Source organism: Prionailurus bengalensis, chromosome D3, assembly GCF_016509475.1.
Source record: "Prionailurus bengalensis isolate Pbe53 chromosome D3, Fcat_Pben_1.1_paternal_pri, whole genome shotgun sequence".
NCBI classification, from domain to species: Eukaryota; Metazoa; Chordata; class Mammalia; order Carnivora; family Felidae; genus Prionailurus; species Prionailurus bengalensis.
Genome location: NC_057356.1, coordinates 32,009,007 through 32,029,237, shown reverse-complemented (window position 1 = coordinate 32,029,237; position 20,231 = coordinate 32,009,007).

The window sequence follows — 20,231 nt, the reverse complement described above, 5'->3', positions numbered from 1 at the left end:
GGTATAGACTTTAGAAGACAAAAGCATTAAAAATTACTATAACTAGGGGCACCTGGGTGGCTCAGCTGAGTGTCCAACTTTGGCTCAGGTCACAACCTCCATGGTTTGTGAGTTCGAGCCCTGCGTTGGGCTCTGTGTTGACAGCTCGGAGCCTGGAGCTTGCTTTGGATTCTGTGTCTCCCTCTCTCTTCTCTGCCCCTCCCCTGCTTGCACTCTGTCTCTTTCTATCTCTCTAAATGTTAAAAAAAAAATTTAAAAAGGGGTGCCTGGGTGGCTCAGTTGGTTGAGTGTCCAACTTTGGCTTAGGTCACGATCTCCATGGTTTGTGAGTTTGAGCCCCACGTCGGGCTCTGTGCTGACAGCTTAGAGCCTGGAGCCTGCTTTGGATTCTGTGTCTCCCTCTCTCTCTGCCCCTAGCCCACTCACATTCTGTCTCTGTCTCTCTCAAAAATAAACATTAAAAAAATAAAGTAAAAAAAATTACTATATCTAAAACTATATTAATAAATATATAAAGATATAACTTGTGAATCAAAAAGGGGGTGGAAAGATGTAAAAGAATAGAGTTTTTGTGTATGATTAAAGTTAGGTTACCTGCATAAAATGGATTGTTACAACTGTAAAATGTCTTATGTAAGTCCTGCAGTAACCACAAAGAAAATGTTACCAAATCCAATTTCAGCTGCCTGTTGCCTGAAAGATCACCCAACAGAGGAGTTTTTATTAGAAAGGAATTTGAGCTTTATTCAGGAGGCTGGCAACCTGGGGAGAAGGTGGACTCTTATTCAAAAGCCAACTCGAGTTTCTGCCTGGCCCGGGGAGATTAAAAGGGGTTTAGGGTAGTTAATCAGCAGAGACCTCAGCATCCTGCAACATGTCTTGATTGTATGCAAACTCAATGCCAACTACAAACATCTCAGTGCAAGGGGGTTGTGCGAGGGGATGTTGTTTTGTGATGTGTGAGAGTGTTCTTTTTGCAAAGGAGGGCAAAGTCTACAGATACACAAAGGGAAGTCAGTAAAATCATTTGTGTGACCTAAAGGAAAAACATCTTGCTAAAAAAAAAAATGGTAGGCTAACTAGAAAGCTGAGATGGCTTCAAATAGACTTGCTGGCCTCTGCAGCTTGGAAACATACTTGTTCTTCACTCCCCAAGGCCAGTGGTCTGCAAATCTCAAAGTAAATTAGTTCTGTTGCAGATCAAGGGCCTTAGGCTAGCAAGTAAGGAGTGTGTTAACCTGAAGCAAGTTAACCCTTAAGACTGGCTGGACTACTCTTACAAGAACACCCATAGAAGATACACAAAAGATAACAAGGAGGGGCGGGAGGAATCAAAGCATGTCAACACAAAAACATAAATGAAACACAAAGAGGAGGGACAAGAAGAAAAACCAAAATGGCAATAGTAAGTGCTATGGATCTTCCAAATGTTTGTGTCCCCCAAAATTCATATGTTGAAATTCTAATGCCCAAATGCGGGTCATTAAATAGGTGGCCTTTGGGAGGTACTTAGGTGATAGAGTAGAGCCCTCATGAATGGGATTAGTGCCCTTATAAAAGAGACCGCAGAGAACTAGCTAGCCCCTTACACCATGTGAAGACACAGTGAGAAGGCACAATGAGGAAGTTGAATCTCACCAGACACCAAACCTGCCAATGCCATGATCTTGGAGTTCCCACTTTCTAGAACTATGTATGAGAAATAAATATTGTTTACAAGCCACTTAGTTTATGGTGTTGTATAGCAGCCTAAACTAAGTCCTCTCCTATTAGTAATTACTTTAAACAGATTTAAGTCCCCAGATTTTGTTTTGTTTCTATCCTTTCAGCTAGACTGGCTGAATGGAAAAAGCAAAAAACACCAACATGCATTTACGTGCTGTCTATAAGACACCTTAGATGTAGAGACACATGTAGGCTAAAAATACAAAGATGGAAAAAGGTGTTCAAAGGGTAACCAAAAGAGAGTAGCGTGGCTATACTAATACCAGACGAAATAGACTTTAAGTCAAAACTGTCACTAGAGATAAAGACTTTCTAAGATTAAAGGCTTGATACACCAGGAAAATACAATTATATATGCACCTAACTTAAAGCATCCAAATATATGAAACATTGACCGAATTGAAGAGAGAAATAAGGATACAGTAACAATAGGCGATTTCTTTTTTTTTTTTTAATGTTCATTTATTTTGAGAGAGCAAATGAGCAGGGAGGTGCAGAGAATCCCAAACAGGCTCTGCGCTGGCAGCAAAGAAGACAGGGCTCGAATTCACGAACTGTGAGATCATGACCTGAGCCAAAACCAACAGTCAGATGCTTAACTGACTGAGCCACCAAGGGGCCCCAACAATAGGTGATTTCAAACCTTCACTTTCAATAATGAATAGAACAACCAGACAACCAGATAGAAGATGAATAAGGAAACAGGAACACACTATAGACCAGTTGGACCAAAAAGACCGAACACTCCACCCAACAGCAGCAGAATACACATTCTTCTCAAGCCAACATAGAACATTCTCCAGGACAGAGCACATGTTAGGCCACAAAAAGTCAACAAATTTAAGAATATTGAAATCATATTATTTTTTCTGACTAATACGGAATGAAACTAGAAATCAGTAACTGTAGGAAAACCAGAAAATTTATAAATAAGTGGAAATTAACACACTCTTGAACAACCAATGGGTCAAAGAATAACTCACAAGTGAAGCTAGAAAATATCTTAAGACAAATGAAAATGAAAGCACAACATACCGAAAACTTATGGGATGCAGCAAAAGCAGTACTAAGAGAGGTTTATAGCAGTAAATACATTAAAATAGAAGAAACTTTTCAAATCAACAACCTAACTTTATACATTAAGGAACTAGGAAAAGAAGAACAATTTAAATCCAAAGTTAGCAAAACAAAACAAACAAACAAAAAATATATATATATATTAGAGAAGAAATAAGTAAAGTAGAAAAAATAGGGAAAAAATCAGTGAAACTAAGAATTGGTCACTTTTTAAAAATTATTTACTGTTTATTTTTGAGAGAGAGAGCATGAATGGGGGAGAGGCAGAGAGAGAAGGGACACAGAATCCGAAGCAGGCTCTAGGCTCTGAGCTGTCAGCACAAAGCCTGACTCGGCTCGAACTCACAAACTATGAGACGGTGACCGGAGCTGAAGTCAGACACTTAACTGACTGAGCCACCCAGGTGCCCTGAATTGGTTACTTTTTTAAAGTAAACTCTGCACCCAACATGGAGTTCAAACTCATGACCCTGAGATAGTCACATGCTCTACCTACTCAGCCAGCTAGCTACTTAAAGAATTGGGTTTTTTGAAAAGACCAACAAAATTACAGACCTTTAGCTAGACAAAGAAAAAAGAGAAGACTCAACTAAAATCAGAGATGAAAGAGAAATTACAACTGATGCCACAGAAAATATGTTATAAAAGACTACTATGAACAATTATATGTCAACAGATTGGATAACCTAAAAGAAATGGATAAATTGCTAGAAACAATCTAGTAAGACTCAATCATGAAGAAAGAGAAATCCAAACAGACCTATAACTAGTAAGATTTAATTAATGATCAGTTACTAATCAATAATCAATTACCAATTCACTCAAACCACCTCCCCCCACAACAAAGAAAAGTCCAGGACCAGATGGCTTCATTAGAGTATTTTACCAAATATTTAAAGAATTGACACCAATCCTTCTCGAACCCCACCCAAAAATTGAAGAGGAGGGAAAACTTTCTAACACATCTTATGAGTCCAACATTTACTTGGCTACCAAAACCAAAGATCCAACAAAATGCAGATCAATATTCCTGATGAATATCAATGCAAAACTCTTCAACAGAATGCTAGTAAAACAAATCAACAGCACTTTAAAAGGACTATACACCACGAACAAGTAAGATTTATCCCTGGAATGCAAGAACAATTCAACATAACAAAATAAATGTAACATTAGAGGGGCCTGGGTGGCTCAGTGGGTTGAGCATCAATCCAAGGGAAAGAAAGGAAAAGATATCCAATTGTAAAGAGGGAAGTAAAGATATTTGTTAGCAGATGACATGATTTGACATGTAGAAAACCCAAAAGATTACACACAAAAACTGTTAGAACTGTTCAATGAATTCAGCAAATTTGCAGATTATAAAACCAACTCTCAAAAATCAGCTGCACTTCTATACACTAACAATGAACAATCTGAAAAGGAAATTAGGAAAACAATCCTATTTACAATAGTATCAAAAAGAATAAAATACTAATGAACTTTTGTTGTTGTTGTTGTCAGAGAGTGTGGGAATGGGGGAGGAAGAGAATCCCAATTAAGCTCTGCACTGTCAGCACAGAGCCTAATGTGGGGCTCAAACTCACAAACCATGAGATGATGACCCAAGCTGAACTGAGTTGGGCTTTAATCAACTGAGCCACCCAGGTGCCCCTAATAAACTTTTTTAAAAGTTGGTTCCATGCCCAGCTTGCAGCCCAACATAGGTCTTGAACTCACAACCTTGAGATCAATACCTGAGCTGAGATCAAGAGTCAGACACTCAACTATCAAAATGTCCATAATATCCAAACCAATCTTCAGATTCAGTGCAATCTGTATAAAAATCCCAGTGGATTTCTTGGGGGGGAAAAAATCCCAAAATTTATATTGGATCTCAAGGGACCTCAAATAACCAAAACAATCTTGAGAAAGAAGAACAAAGTAGGCAATCTCACATTTCATGATTTCAAACCATCTTACAAAGCTATGATAATCAAAACAGAATGGTACTGTCACAAAGAGCCCAGAAATAAAGACACACATTTATGACCAAATGATCGTCAGTGAGGGTGTCAGGACTACATACTGGGGAAACAATAGTCTCTCCAACAAACGGTGTTGGAAAAACTGGCTATCCACATGCATAAGGACAAGGATGGACCCTTACCTAGTACCATATGCAAAAATTAACTTAAAATGGATGAAAGAACTAAACCTAAGACCTGAAACTATAACATTCTTAGAGAAAAAAACGTTGGGGAAAACGTTTATGACATTGTAATGGGAAATGATTTCTTGGATATGACTCAAAAACACAAGCAGCAAAAGCAAAAATAGACAAATGTGACTATATCAAGCTTAAAAACTACTGTGCAACAGAGTTGCACACTGTGTGGCTCAGTTAAGTGACTCTTGATTTCAGCTCAGGTCGTTGTGAGATCAAGGTTTGTGACCAAAGGACTTCAATAGGCATGTTTCCAAAGAAGATATACAAATAGCTAACAAGTTTATGAAAAGATACTCAATGTCTCTAAATATCAGGGAAATGCATATCAAAACCACAATGAGATATTACCTCACATCCATTAGGATGGCCACATTAAAAAAAAAATCCTACACACCAGAAAATAACATGTTTTGGTGAGGGTGTGCACTATTGGTGGGATTCTAAATGGTGCAGCCACTATGGAAAACAGTATGAAAGTTCCTAAAAATATTAAAAATAGAATTACTATATGATTCATTAATTTCACTTCTGGGTACATATCTAAAAAAAAGTTGAAAACAGGATCTCGAAGAGATATTTGCTTACGCATGTTCACTGCAGCATTATTCACAATATCCAAGATGTGGAAGCAACCTAAATGTCCATGGATGGAAGAATGGATAAAGAAAATGTGGTCTACACATACAATGGAATATTACTCAACCTTTAAAAAGAAGGGACTTCCATCATATGCTATAACATGGATGAATCTTGAGCACATGATGCTAAGTGAAATAAGCCAATCACACGAAGACAAATACTGCATGATTCCACTTACATGAGGTATCTAAAGTAACCAAACTCATACAAACAGAAAGCAGAATGGGGGTTTCCAGGGCCTGGGGAAAGGGAAAATCAAGGAGTTGTTCACTCGGTGTAGAGTTGCAGTCCTGCCAGATGAAAAAGTTTAAAGATCTGCTGTACAACAATGGTCATATAGGTAACAAGCCTATACTGTCTACTTAGATATCGTTAACAAGGTAAATTTGTGTTATGTGTTTTTTGCCACAATAAAGTTTAAAGGAAGAACAGAGTTTTTAGGGAAAATTAAAAATAATAATTACCAAAAAAGGTATAGAGTATAACAAGTGTACATACACACCCAACTTTTTATTTTATTTTTCAACGTTTATTTATTTTTGGGACAGAGAGAGACAGAGCATGAACGGGGGAGGGGCAGAGAGAGAGGGAGACACAGAATCGGAAACAGGCTCCAGGCTCTGAGCTGTCAGCCCAGAGCCCGATGCGGGGCTCGAACTCAACAAACTGTGAGATCGTGACCTGGCTGAAGTCAGACGCTTAACCGACTGCGCCACCCAGGCGCCCCACACACCCAACTTTTTAAAATAAAATATTAAGACTAATCCCCCCCAAAAAAGGTGGAGAGCCACAGAAGCTTTGCAACTTTAATTAAAAATTCTTCTTTTTTTTAATAATTTTTTTTACATTTTTTTTTTTTTTATTTTTGAGAGACAGAGCACAAGCCGGGGAAGAGCAGAGAGAGAGACATAGAATCAGAAGCAGGCTCCAGGCTCTGAGCTGTCAGCACAGAGCCCGATGCGGGGCTTGAACTCAACAAACTGTGAGATCATGACCTGAGCCGAAGTCGGGCGGTTAAACGACTGAGCCACCCAGGCGCCCCCAAAATGCTTCCTTTTTAAAAACCTAAGGTTTTCCATTTCTTTTTTTTTTAATTTTTTTTTCAACGTTTATTTATTTTGGGGGGGACAGAGAGAGACAGAGCATGAACGGGGGAGGGGCAGAGAGAGAGGGAGACACAGAATCGGAAACAGGCTCCGGGCTCCGAGCCATCAGCCCAGAGCCTGATGCGGGGCTCAAATTCACGGACCGCGAGATCGTGACCTGGCTGAAGTCGGACGCTTAACCGACTGCGCCACCCAGGGGCCCCAGGTTTTCCATTTCTAGTGTATTAATTTTCTTATCTTTCTTCTCACCTGTATCAGAGAGATATTTAGATGACATCTCTGGTGATGAGTTTTTATGTGGTCTAAAGAAGTTGAGAGGCAGAGGAAAGCTCAGAAGATGTGCTACCAGGCTTCATGGGGACCGCAAGCTGAGATCTGCACTGTCCCCTTAGACCCAGTGACAACCTGAAGCAACCCTCTGCTGTTCACCATGGAGAGCCCACTGCATGCAAACTCAGCCTGGCAGAGCTCAGCCCGCTGGCCTCCGCTCCTCCAGCTGACTACCTGCCTTGCTGCGGGCCCTGTTTCTGCTTCACACTCCTCCAATTCCGGTGACCCACATGCTGGCTCCCCAAGGGAAGCAACGGTGACCAGGCCCCTCCTGTCCAGTCCGGCACAAGCCTGGAAGCCTCTCCCAGGCCTTTGGCCCATGTGCCACCTCACAGGCCATCAGCTGTGTAGTGACAAGTGTACAAATGGCGACCAGGGAGGCAGGATACTGGCAGGCCCATGGAGCCTTCAGCTCCTAGGGCAATTCTCTGTGCTTATGCCAAAATTCATCTTTATTCCTTTTCAGAAGGTAAATCAGGAGAAATAAAATCCTTGAAACTCAAAACTATACTGAAAATAATGTGGTGGGCATTGAGCTTTCTCCCCTCCTCCCCTTTTTGGGGAGTTATTTTCAGTTCCCTGTGGCAGGTGTAAAGGTAAAAATATGCATATATTATAGAAACAGGGAGGAGATGACCCGAAAACAGCCTGGCTGGGCTGCGCTGAGGAAGTGATGTCCAAGTTGAGTGGAAGTTAATCCTACAGACAGAGGGAAGGGGAGGCCACACCCGCAGAGAGAAGAGCTCGCACAAAGGCAGTGAGGCAGGAAACAGACATCCGGGCAGCGGGTAGTGTCAGTGGCCTGAGTCTCTTACCACCTACTCTCCACTCTGTGCTTTATCTTTGTGTGCCAGCGCCTAACACCTAGTGGCCACTCAGCCAATGTTTGTTGAGTGAATAAACAATTGTATATGCAGGATTTTTTTATCTGGGAGAGCTCAGTGAAAATTCGCACTAAGCAGAATGTACTGGGTGTACTGGGGACTCATTGTCATCACACATGTGTGCTCTTTCAATACTGTGGTAATTGGATTAGAAACCAAAGCAGCTAAATTGCTCTGTATGTTAGAGGAGAAACAAGAAGCTGGTGGTGAAGGATGAGGAGAGGATTCTGGGAGGGATAGATGAAAAGCTTTGTGGTACTGCAGCGGAGATCAGGCTGAGACAGTGGGTAGAACAGAAATATCTGAATTAGACCTTTTTTTCCAGGCTTAGTACCTTGTACACAGGTACATTCATTAACTCTTCTTTCCCCTGGCCGCTGTGTGGCTGTGCTAACAAACTTTAGTAGTCTTTGGTTTTCCAGTTCCAAATTGTAGCTTCACTTGACACAGACCTTTCGTTGTCAAACAATCCAAATACTTCTGAAATGTCTAGATTTGGTACTGATGCTACTGATGCTCGCAGGATTTTGAAAGTAAAGAGTAGATGTGTGGAGATGATGCTATTAGAAATGAATTGGGGCCCCAGCAATACCCCCCACCCCACTTCTACTCTGGGGTCACTGCTGGTCATGTAGCGACAGCCCCAGTGCAGGAGGGATTTGCCCTACTTGCCTGGAAAGCGCGGCAGGCGATGCTTTCTGGCCATGATGAAATTCCACCTGTGCCAGGCCACTGGTGCCAGATGCACACAATGGAAACACAACAGAGGAAAAATCCATTCTGAGCCTCTCCACCTCGAGAGAGAAGTCCTGTGCACACACCAAAACAGACGTGACAGAAGCAACGTAAGGAGAACTAAATTTACGTCCTTGGTCCAGGCTTACTAAAAATACATTCATTTTGGGGCTCCTGGGTGGCTCAGTCAGTTAAGCGTCCGACTTCAGTTCAGCTCATGATCTCATAGTTTGTGACTTCAAGCCCTGCATCAGGCTCTGTGCTGACAGCTCAGAGCCTGGAGCCTGCTTCAGTTTCTGTGTCTCCCTCTCTCTCTGCCCCTCCTCCTCTCACACTCCATCTCTCTCTCTCTCCTCTCTCTCTCTCTCTCTCTCTCAAAAATAAATAAACCTTGAAAAAATAATAAAAATAAAAATATACACTAATTTCAGTTGTCCTGAGTGTATAACCTAGAGAATAAAAGCACCTAGCTGTCCAATAGATAGACACAAGGATTAGGTTAAAGAGGACACAGTTTCTTAGATATCACTATCACATGAAACTTCAGTTTTCTAAACCTGGATTCAAATAACCAGAATATCTACACTTCAATTTTAGGAGAAAGACAAAAGAAACAGCTATCAGAGATTTAGTTAAGCAAAAACTCCCAGGATCTGTCCTGGAGTTTGTATAGGAATGGCTCAAGGTCCAGACCTTCCACATTTGCTCAGTTTCCCTGTGAAGAGAACTGAAGATTGCACAGATGGCTCTCTCTCCTAGGAGAGGACTGCATTCTTACAAACAAAATCTCATTACATTCAGTATATTCTATTTAATTACACAAGAAAGGTTTTAGAAATTTCTTAAAAACCAGAGCAATCTCAGGAATAAGACTTAGGAATAAAAACACTAACCAAAATAGCTTATTCATCAAATAGATCATCTATTTGGCCTTTTATTGGACCATCAATTCCTCCATTAATTTCCTCCTACCCACCCCCCACCCCCAAAAGAGAAAGGGATCATCAGGGGCTCTAAATTATCTAGCCTGTCTCTTTAATTTTATAATTTACATGTCATAAAATTTACCGTTTAAAATATATAATTCAGTGTTTTTCAGTATATTTATTGACTTATTTTTTTCAAATTTTCAAATTTATTAGAGAACATTTTTAATTTTTATTTATTTTTTGTTCTGGCATATTTTTTTTAATTTAGTTTATTTTTTAAATTTATATCCAAGTTAGTTAGCATTTAGTGCAACAATGATTTCAGTAGTAGATTCCTTAATGCCCCTTACCCATTTGGCCCATCCTCCCTCCCACAACCCCTCCAGTAACCCTCTGTTTGTTCTCCATATTTAAGAGTCTTTTATGTTTTGTCCCCCTCCTGTTTTTATATTATTTTTGCTTCCCTTCCCTTATGTTCAACTCTTTTGTATCTTAAAGTCCTCATAGGAGTGAAGTCATATGATATTTGTCTTTCTCTCACTAATTTCGCTTCACATAATACCCTCTAGTTCCATCCATGTTGCTGCAAATGGCACAATTTCATTCTTTCTCATTGCCATGTAGTATTCCATTGTATATATAAATCACATCTTCTTTATCCATTCATCCATCGATGGACATTTGGGCTCTTTTCATACTTTGGCTATTGTGATAGTGCTGCTATAAACACTGGGGTGCATGTGCCCCTTCGAAACAGCATACCTGTATCCCTTGGATAAATACCTACTAGTGCAATTGCTGGGTTGTAGGGTAGTTCTATTTTTAGGTTTTTGAGGAACCTCCATACTGTTTTCCAGAGTGGCTGCACCAGTTTGCATTCCCACCAGCAGTGCAAAAGTGATACTCTTTCTCCGCATCCTCGCCAACATCTGTTGCTGCCTGAGTGGTTAATGTTAGCCATTCTTTCAGTATATTTAAAGAGTTGTTTAGCCCTCAATTTCACGACCTTTTTTTTTTTATCCCCCAAAGAATCTCCTTACTCATGTTAATGAATTTTTTTTAGCAGTTAGAAAAGATCTCTCCCCTTCCCCAACCCCTGGCAACAACTAATCTACTCTGTTTCTATGGATTTGTCTCTTCTGAACATTTCATATAAATGGATTCATAGAATATGTGGCTTTTTGTGTCTGGTTTCTTTCACTTAGCATAATGTCTTCAAGGTTCATCCATGTTTTAGCACACATTAGTACATCATTCCTTTTTACTGCCAAATATTCTATTTATGGATTATACCATGATTTCTTTATCCATTCATTAGTTGATGGACATTCAAGTTGTTCTACTTTTTGACAATTACAAATAATGCTGCTATGAACATCTGTGTACAAAATCTTACATGGACATATGCTTTCATTTGTTTTACATACTGTATTTGTCTGATTTCTCTAGAAAAACAGAATATATATGTAAATATATATATGTATTAGTTTGATATGTAAATATATATGTATTAATCTGATACATATATAAGTATATATGCATATCTGATATACTATAAGGAATTGGCAATTGACTCATATAGAGAGTCTCTAAGAAGCCCAAGATAGTCAGGTCTGAAGGCAGGAGAAGATAGATGAAGATTGATGTTCCAGCTCAAAGACAGTCTGGCAGAGTGAAGTCTCCCTTACTAAGTTTTTCTCTTCTATTCGGGCCTTCAACTGACTGGATGGAGGCCCATCCACATTAGGAAGGGCAATTTGCTTTACTCAGACTACCAATTTGAATATTAATTTCACCCAGATACTCCTTCGCAGACACACCCAGAATACTGTTGAAGCTAGTATCTGGGCACCTCATGGCCCAGTGAAATTGACACATAAAATTAACCATCACAGATATACACCTTAGGATTGGGATTGTTCCATCACAGGGTCGGAGGGTAACTCTTTTAACTTTTTTGAAAAACTGTCAAACTGTTTTCCACAGTGGCTGCACCGTTTTACGTGATCTCCAGCAAGGTATGAGGGTTCCACTTTCTTCACATCCTTTCCATGGCCACCCTGGTGGATGTGAATTGGTACCTCATTGTGGTTCATTTGCACTTCGTTAATGACCAATAATGTTGAGCATCTATGCATGTGCTTATTAGCCATTAGTATATCTTTGGAGAAATGTCTATTCAGATCCTATGCCCATTTTTTAATTCAGGTATTTATCTTTATATTAGTAAACTTTAAAATTCTGGGTAATAGACCTTTATCAGATATTTGATTTGCAAGTATTTTCTCCCATTCTATGGGTTGTCTTTTTTACTTTCTTTTTTTTTTAATATTAACCCTTTATTTTATTTTATTTTTTCAATATATGAAATTTATTGTCAAATTGGTTTCCATACAACACCCAGTGATCATCCCAAAAGGTGCCCTCCTCAATACCCATCACCCACCCTCCCCTCCCTCCCACCCCCCATCAACCCTCAGTTTGTTCTCAGTTTTTAACAGTCTCCTATGCTTTGGCTCTCTCCCACTCTAACCTCTTTTTTTTTTTTTTTTCCTTCCCCTCCCCCATGGGTTTCTGTTAAGTTTCTCAGGATCCACATAAGAGTGAAACCATATGGTATCTGTCTTTCTCTGTATGGCTTATTTCACATAGCATAACACTCTCCAGTTCCATCCACATTGCTACCAAAGGCCATATTTCATTCTTTCTCATTGCCACGTAGTATTCCATTGTGTATATAAACCACAATTTCTTTATCCATTCATCAGTTGATGGACTTTACTTTCTTGATAGAGTCCTTTGATACACTAAAGTTTTTAATCTAAAATGGATCTTTAAGGGGTGCCTGGGTGGCTCATTCGATTGAGCATCTGACTTCGGCTCAGGTCATGATCTCGTGGTTTGTGAGTTCAAGCCTTGCGTCGGGCTCTAGCTCGGAGCCTGGAGCCTGCTTCGGATTCTGTGTCTCCCTCTCTGTCTCTGCCTCTCCTCTGCTTGTGCTCTGTTTCTCTCTGTCTCTCAAAAATGAATAAATGTAAAAATAAATAAATAAATAAATAAATAAATAAATAAAATGGATCTTTAAATTGAGCAATATAAGCTCCCTCCTCCTCTCCCCTACAGAATCTTGAGTCATATCCACATTGCATTAATATGAGTACATTTTTTTTATCTTTACACCATAAGAAAATAAGTCTCTTTGAATTCACAGAAATTTAGAGGCTTGGGCTTCCCCACACCACAGTACTGGAGTTGGAGGAAGTTTAAATCAGCTTATGGACCAAGGGCCCCAGCTCTCATTTGGGTTATACCACTATTAAGGACATCTTGGTTACTATGCTTTATTGCAAATATTGGTTACTACTTTTATTTCAGTTAACACACTAGGTTAGCAATACTTTTGGTAAAATAGACTTTTGTGGTTCAACTTGAGACTATATTTACAGCACTATTCCTATGGTGAAGTGTTTTTTTTGAGTTCTAAACAACCACATGGTAGAAACACACAATCCACAAACAAGTTGGGAACTACCTGCATATGATTTCATGACTTATTTCAGTCTTACAACTTGGTAGATTTTGAGTACTAAATTTCCATCTCTGGCAATATGTATTTATTCTTAGGGAATAAACTCTTACCTAAAAGTAGAGATTGAATAGACAAAAATTGTTGAAACAAGATCTTTTTCATTGAAAGAAGACATTTTTATGTACTTAATATTTACCAGCTTTTAAAACTTCTTACTGATAAATAGAATATTTTCCTAATTATAAAATCAATGCATGCTTATTGCAAAACATTTAGAAAATACAAAAGAGCATAAAGAAGAAAATAGGTATCATCTATAATCCTTATAGCCAAAATGAAAAGCTGTTGACCTTCTGGTGTAATTTTACCCATATATGTATATACATAAATGTATGAAATTCTAAAATGGGAGGGCGCCTGGGTAGCTCAGTCAATTGAGCATCTGACTCTTCACTTGATATTAGCCAAAAGGCCGAGAAGTGATGAGCATCTGACTCTTGATTTCGGCTCTGGTCATGATCCCAGGGTGTGAGATCAAGCCCCATGTCGGGTTCTGCACTGGACGTGGAGTCTGCTTGAGATTCTCTCTTTCTCTCCCTCTCTCTGCCCCCTCCCCCTCTGCTCTTTCTCCCTCTCTCAAAATAAAATACGTTTTTAAATTGAGATTGTATTGTATGCAGAATTTTGTATCTTTTGAAAACAATTCTCTAATTGTATAAGTGATGAATACACTCTCACTATAAAAAATATAAAGAATACAGATGGAAGGAAAATGCTTCCTCAGTTCAACCTTCCTGTCAAGCCCCCTTCCTCTCCAGAAAGACCACCATGCAGGTTTGTCCTGTATCCTCTCAGACTTCCTGTGTATTCCCATTATGCAGGAATTCAGTAGGTCTAGCTTTCTATTAAAACATCCAGTAGAGGGAACCGTTAGACTGTTTTCTCCTTTGACATGTAAATTCTACCTCCTTTTGATTTACAAAAACCTAAGCATCTTGGATGTCATTTACACAATGCAGAATGGTACATCGATTTAAAAATATGTTATTTCTACTGACTAGTTTCTAACTTAAATAAAAAATTTAAATCTTATTTTCTCCCTTCAACTATCTTGTTGGTTTGTTTTTGCTTCCTTGGACCTTGAAATTATGTGGTTTTTTGAGGATACTTCTACTGGGTAAATTTATGAGGGAAAAAAATCCTTGCTGTTGGTAGAAATGTAGTTGTCTTTTTTTTTCCCCCTTTGAGAAGAAGATAAGTCAGATACAATTAAAAAAATAGGTGAAGATGAAACTTAATGTGACAGTAAGTAATTCCATTCAAAATCCTAAATAGATTAGAATAATTGAATAGTCTCTTCATTTAGATACTCTGAAAATGGTTTATTCCAAAATGATAAATTCTGTGTATGTATTTCAGTAATACTTTATGTAAATAATATTCATATTTTTAATTCCACAGCAGTTCTCAAGAGAACCAGATAAAACCTGTGAGTATATTCGGTCTATTGTGCTGATGCTGTCTGTGGTGGTTTTGTTCTCATAGCCTTTGTTGATTTGCATTTTAACTAAACTACCCTGAAAATGGTGGTTAGGCAATGAGGTGTCCTAGTTATGAGAACTCTCCAAGTAACAGACTCTCCTTCAAATGCCAACACTTTTAATGTTTAACCATTGGAAGGAAACGTTTCCAATGAGTATTCTATGGTTCACCCAGCTTTCTAAATAGAGGATAGTGAACCTAAGTGTTGTTATTGTTGACTATGTTATATTTTTAAACCCTGTGCAGTTGTCTCTGTGAACCTCGATTCGTTTTTCTCTCCTAGACAGCTAGGCGTATCTTCCTAGTGCTGGTACATATCATATGCTTAATAAATGTTTGATGGAAAGAAAAAAAGAATGATGGGAGTGTCCTTCTACTGTCATTTTGTGTGTAATTAACAGTCCCTGCCTCAGCCATTCATACTGTGTCCCCCACCATGATTCTTTCACCCCTCCCTGACCCTTGAACATCTAATCTGCTGTGTACAAAAATAAAATAGGCAAGCCTATTTCTTAAAACTGTAGTACGTAACAGTGAATTAACAGCCAGTGGAGCTCAGAATGAAAGCCTGAGGGACCTTGTTTGGAGCTGTGTGTCAGCCACTACCCTCTCTAAAACACTGATTCATCCTTCTGAAGTAGGTGGCCCAAGACTGAAGCATTTTGTGAAATCCATATGTAATTTACAGACGTGTTATAAACAAGATGTCTTTGGAACAATGAAAACTTAAAAACAAATGAAATTGGAGATTTGTTAAATGTAAAGTTGGGACATCTATAACATCTTTAAAAATGGTCTTAGACAATAGTTCACAGTGACCAACATGTAGAAATCAATGGAAATCTGTTGGAAATGATGTATGTATGAAATGAGTGTCTATTTTATCATTTACCTTGAAATTAAAAAAATTTAATGTTTATTTTTGAGAGAGAGAGACAGAGCATGAGTGAGGGAGGGGCAGAGAGAGAAGGAGACACAGAATCCAAAGCAGGCTCCAAGCTCTGAGCTGTTAGCACAGAACCCAACATGGGGCTCCAACCCACTAACCATGAGATCATGAACTGGGCTGAAGTCAAACACTTAGACTGAGCTACCCAGGCCCTCATTTATCTTGAATTTTTAAAATTTTGTTTAACATTTTTATTCAGTTTTTGAGAGGCAGAGAGACAAAGTGTAAGCAGGGAGAGGCAGAGAGAGAGAGAGAGAGAGAGACGGAGACAGAGAATCTGAAGCAGGCTCTGAGCTGTCAGCACAGAGCCCAATATGGGGCTCAAACCCATCAACTGCAAAATCATGACCTGAGCCAAAGGTGGCCGCTTAACCCACTGCACCACCCAGGTGCCCCTCATTTACCTTGAATTTTGATGCATCCATATACATTTCTTTAACCACAAAAACATGTTATGGAAGAATAATGACTTGAAAAAAATGTTCATTTAACCATATGGTTAAATCAAATGGATTACAAAACACTCTATCATATAATCTCAATTTAGGGGGAGGAAAAATATGTACACTACGGCAAAAAGTTGGGGTAGCTATTTACCAAAATGTTAGCAGCAGTTATTTATGGCTGATGTTTCATATTTTTCTATTTGTTTACCCACAAAACTTAAATTTTCTAGGGTTAACATACTGTTTTTTGAAGTAAAGGGAAGAAATGTTATATCCCAGAATACTTTGCTTTGGAGAACTTTAGTGCCTGAGCCATAGGGGGCGCCCTCAACAGCAGACACTCAAGTCCAACCACCACCCACAAAGGAACCAGGTTCTTAAAGGTAACAGGTTGCTGAAATCAACTTGATGCTCTCGTTGTTTCAATATTGCCGCTAAATGGCAGGAGTTACTTGTGCTTTCCATACTTCCTTTTGAGCCAGACTATAGTGTCCTCATATTCAGAAGAAGGCAACATTTTCCAAATTCAGTCTAAAGGGATTGATATTTCATGGGAACAAAACAGTCCAATTTCAATTAAAGTGATAATAATTTAGGAGAAAAGTCTGGAGTTAAAGAGGTTGCCCAGGAAACAGGTTGTGATGTAATCATAAATTTACTTACTATCTTTGGTAAAATGACTCCAAGAAGAGAGTATAAAGCCAGAGGTACAGTAACTAGAACATGCTTTGTGCGTGTTTTTACTTATGAATAAATCATGTCAGATAATTTGCATTGTGAATAGGGTTTAGAACAGCTGATGTTTATCAATATATATTTGAAATGATAGAGATTTTTTTAAACTTCAATATTTAATATCTTCAGTACCATGGCTTAAAATTCCATCATGCTGCTGGTTCTTAAATTTATATTTCCGGCTCAGCTTCTCCCCTGAACTCAAGATGTAAACATCTAACTGCCTACTTAGCATGCCAAATTCATGCGCATGTAGGAGATATCTGTACTTCACCATGTTTAAAACCAAACTGCTGCCATCCTGGTCAAGCCAATTCCTTATCATTCTTTCCTACCCCCACTAAGGTTTTTCACTTCCTTCAGTTGCTCAGGCAAAAATCCCAGGCACCCTTCCCGTCTGTTGCATTTCACAAATGCACAATCTGTCAGCAATCCCTGTAGGCTCCCCTTTCACCATATCTACAACTGACCATGTTTCACCACCTTCACCATCACCTGCTAAGAGCCACCATCATCTCTAGAAGAATTGTCTCTTTGTATCACCTCACCAGTCTGTCCTGCAAACTCTTGTTGGGGATCCCCAAAGGCTAAACCCCTGGAAAGGAGTGGGCAATGGAGCCTGCAGATGTGGTCCTGTCAGAGTGGTCCTACGGGAGGGAGACAGGACAGAGAAGGGTGGACAGAGGACCCCAGGCACTAACAGACACAGGGGGCTGGTGACTTCATACTTGAAGAGCATAACTTGACCCATCGTGTGGAATTTTCAACTTACAAAGTAGTGTAGGAGAGGAAAAACAATTTTCTCTCTACCCTTCTAGGTTCTTGGCTGAGGAATGCTCTTCCCAATAATAAAATATGGATTAACAAGACAAAAATAAAACAATTTAAATTCTGTATTAACATATGTGCATACAGGAGCACCACCTTGTATACCTTTAAGACAAAGAAACAATAAATTTGTGAAGAATTGACAACCCAAAAGGGTTTGGGCTAGGAGTATTAATATGATGACGATGTCACAGGTTTTCTGTATACAGTCTTCTTTGCCTTAAACTCTCTGTCTCTGGTGATAAGGAGGGCTTCTACCCTCCTGGTACAGGAAGATTATCTTTCACAAAAAAGATTTATCTTCTGCTTTCAGGGGGGCAAAGGAGGATCAGAGTATCCTTTGTGCACCAGCTGTTTCTTAAGTTTGTTTATTTCAAAATAATCCATATGCCAAAGTTACATATACCATATGCCAATATTTTGAAATGACATTCTGAACCTCTACAGTATCATTGTTGGTCAATCTCTTATCACATTAGTTATTTCTAAAACTTAAACAGTGCCATACATTCGAGGAGTACAACATAATTTTCCATTTAAAATTATGTTGGGTAGCTAGTAACATTACTGGTCACATTTGAGGCATTTAAATATACTGTGGCACCAGGGAAAGGGGAGAGAAGTTGGTGGAGAGAGGTGGGCTCAGTACCCAGTGATGATAAGAGAATGAGTGGAGGCAGCTTTCTTACAAATTCATACCAGGGTGGCAAAGGGACCTGCCAAGGAAGGAAACTTGGTTCACATTCATGACCTCCATTTCCAGGACTGGAAAAACAAATGTACATCCCATGGATGGCAATGAGCAGACTGCATCTGTGTAGGCAGATTGTTCCTATTTAAAATAAGTCATATCTAGGCACCTGGGTGGCTCAGTTGGTTGAGTGTCCAACTTCAGCTCAGGTCATGATCTCACAGTTCCAGAGTTTGAGCCCTGCATCAGGCTCTGTGCTGACAGCTCAGAGCCTGGAGCTGCTTCAGATTCTGTGTCTCCCTCTCTCTCTGCTCCTTCCCCGCTCAACACTGCCTCTCTCTCTCTCTCTCTCTCTCAAAAATAAATAAACATTTTTTTTTTAATTTTTTTAACGTTTATTTATTTTTGGGACAGAGACAGAGCATGAACGGGGGAGGGGCAGAGAGAGAGGGAGACACAGAATCGGAAGCAGGCTCCAGGCTCTGAGCCATCAGCCCCACGCGGGGCTCGAACTCACAAACCGAGAGATCGTGACCTGAGCTGAAGTCGGACGCTTAACCGACTGAGCCACCCAGGCGCCCCAATAAACATTTTTTTTTAAGTTAAAATAAGTGATGTCTTGGCACCTGAGTGACTCAGTTGGTTGAGCATCTGACTCTTGATTTTGGCCCATGTCTTGATCCCAGGATTGTTGTGAGATCAAGCCTCACATTGGGCTCTGTGCTGAGCGTGAAGCCTGTTTAAGATTCTCCTCTGCTCCTCTCCTACTCACTCTCTAAATAAATAAATAAATAAATAAAGTCACGTATGAAAGCATGTGTGTGCACACACTTAAGATGATACACTTAACGTTTAGTATTCAGGCATGTTTTCTTTTCTTTTTAAGTTTTTAATTTCAGTTATGTATTTTAACAAACAGTGTTATGTTAGTTTCAGGTGTACAATATAATGATTCAACACTTCCACACATCACCCAGTGCTCATCATGACAAATGCAGTCCTTAATCCCCATCACCTATTTCACCCAACCCCCCCCCCCACCCCTTCCTTTTGGTAACCATCAGTTTGTTCTCTATAGCTAAGAGTCTGTTTCTTGGTTTCTCTCTCTGCTCATTTGTTTTGTTTCTTAAATTCCAAATAAAACTAAAATCATATGGTATTTTTCTTTCTCTGACTTATTTAGCTTAGCATAATACTCTCTAGCTCCATCCATGTCATTGCAAATGGCAAGATTTCATTCCTTTTTAGGACTGAATAACATTCCATCATATATGTATATACCACATCTTCTTTATCCATTCATCTATTGATGGATAGTTGGGACTTCTTCCATAATTTGACTATTGTATATAATGCTGCTATAAACATAAGTATGCATATATCACTTTGAATTAGTATTTTTGTATTTTTTGTTAAATGCCCAGTAGTGCAATTAGGTGGGAGGGTAGTTCTGTTTTTAACTTTTTGAGAAACCTCCATGTTGTTTTCCACAGTAGCTGCACAGTTTGCATTCCCACCAACAGTGCACAAGGATTCCTATTTCTCCACATCCTTGTTAACACCTGTTGTTTCTTGTGGTTTTGATTTTAGCCATTCTGACAGGTATGAAGTGATATCTAATTGTAGTTTTGATTTGCATTTCCCTGATGTTGAATGGTGTTGAACATCTTTCCACGTGTCTGTTAGCCATCTGGATGCCTTCTTTGGTGAAATGTCTGTTCAACATGTCTTCTTCTCATTTTTTAAGTTGGATTATTTGTTTTGGAGGTGTTGACTTGTATCACTTCTTTATATATTTTGGGTAGTCACCCTTTATTAAGGATATGTCATTTGAAAATCTTTTCTCCCATTTGGTAGGTTGCTTTTTAGTTTTTATG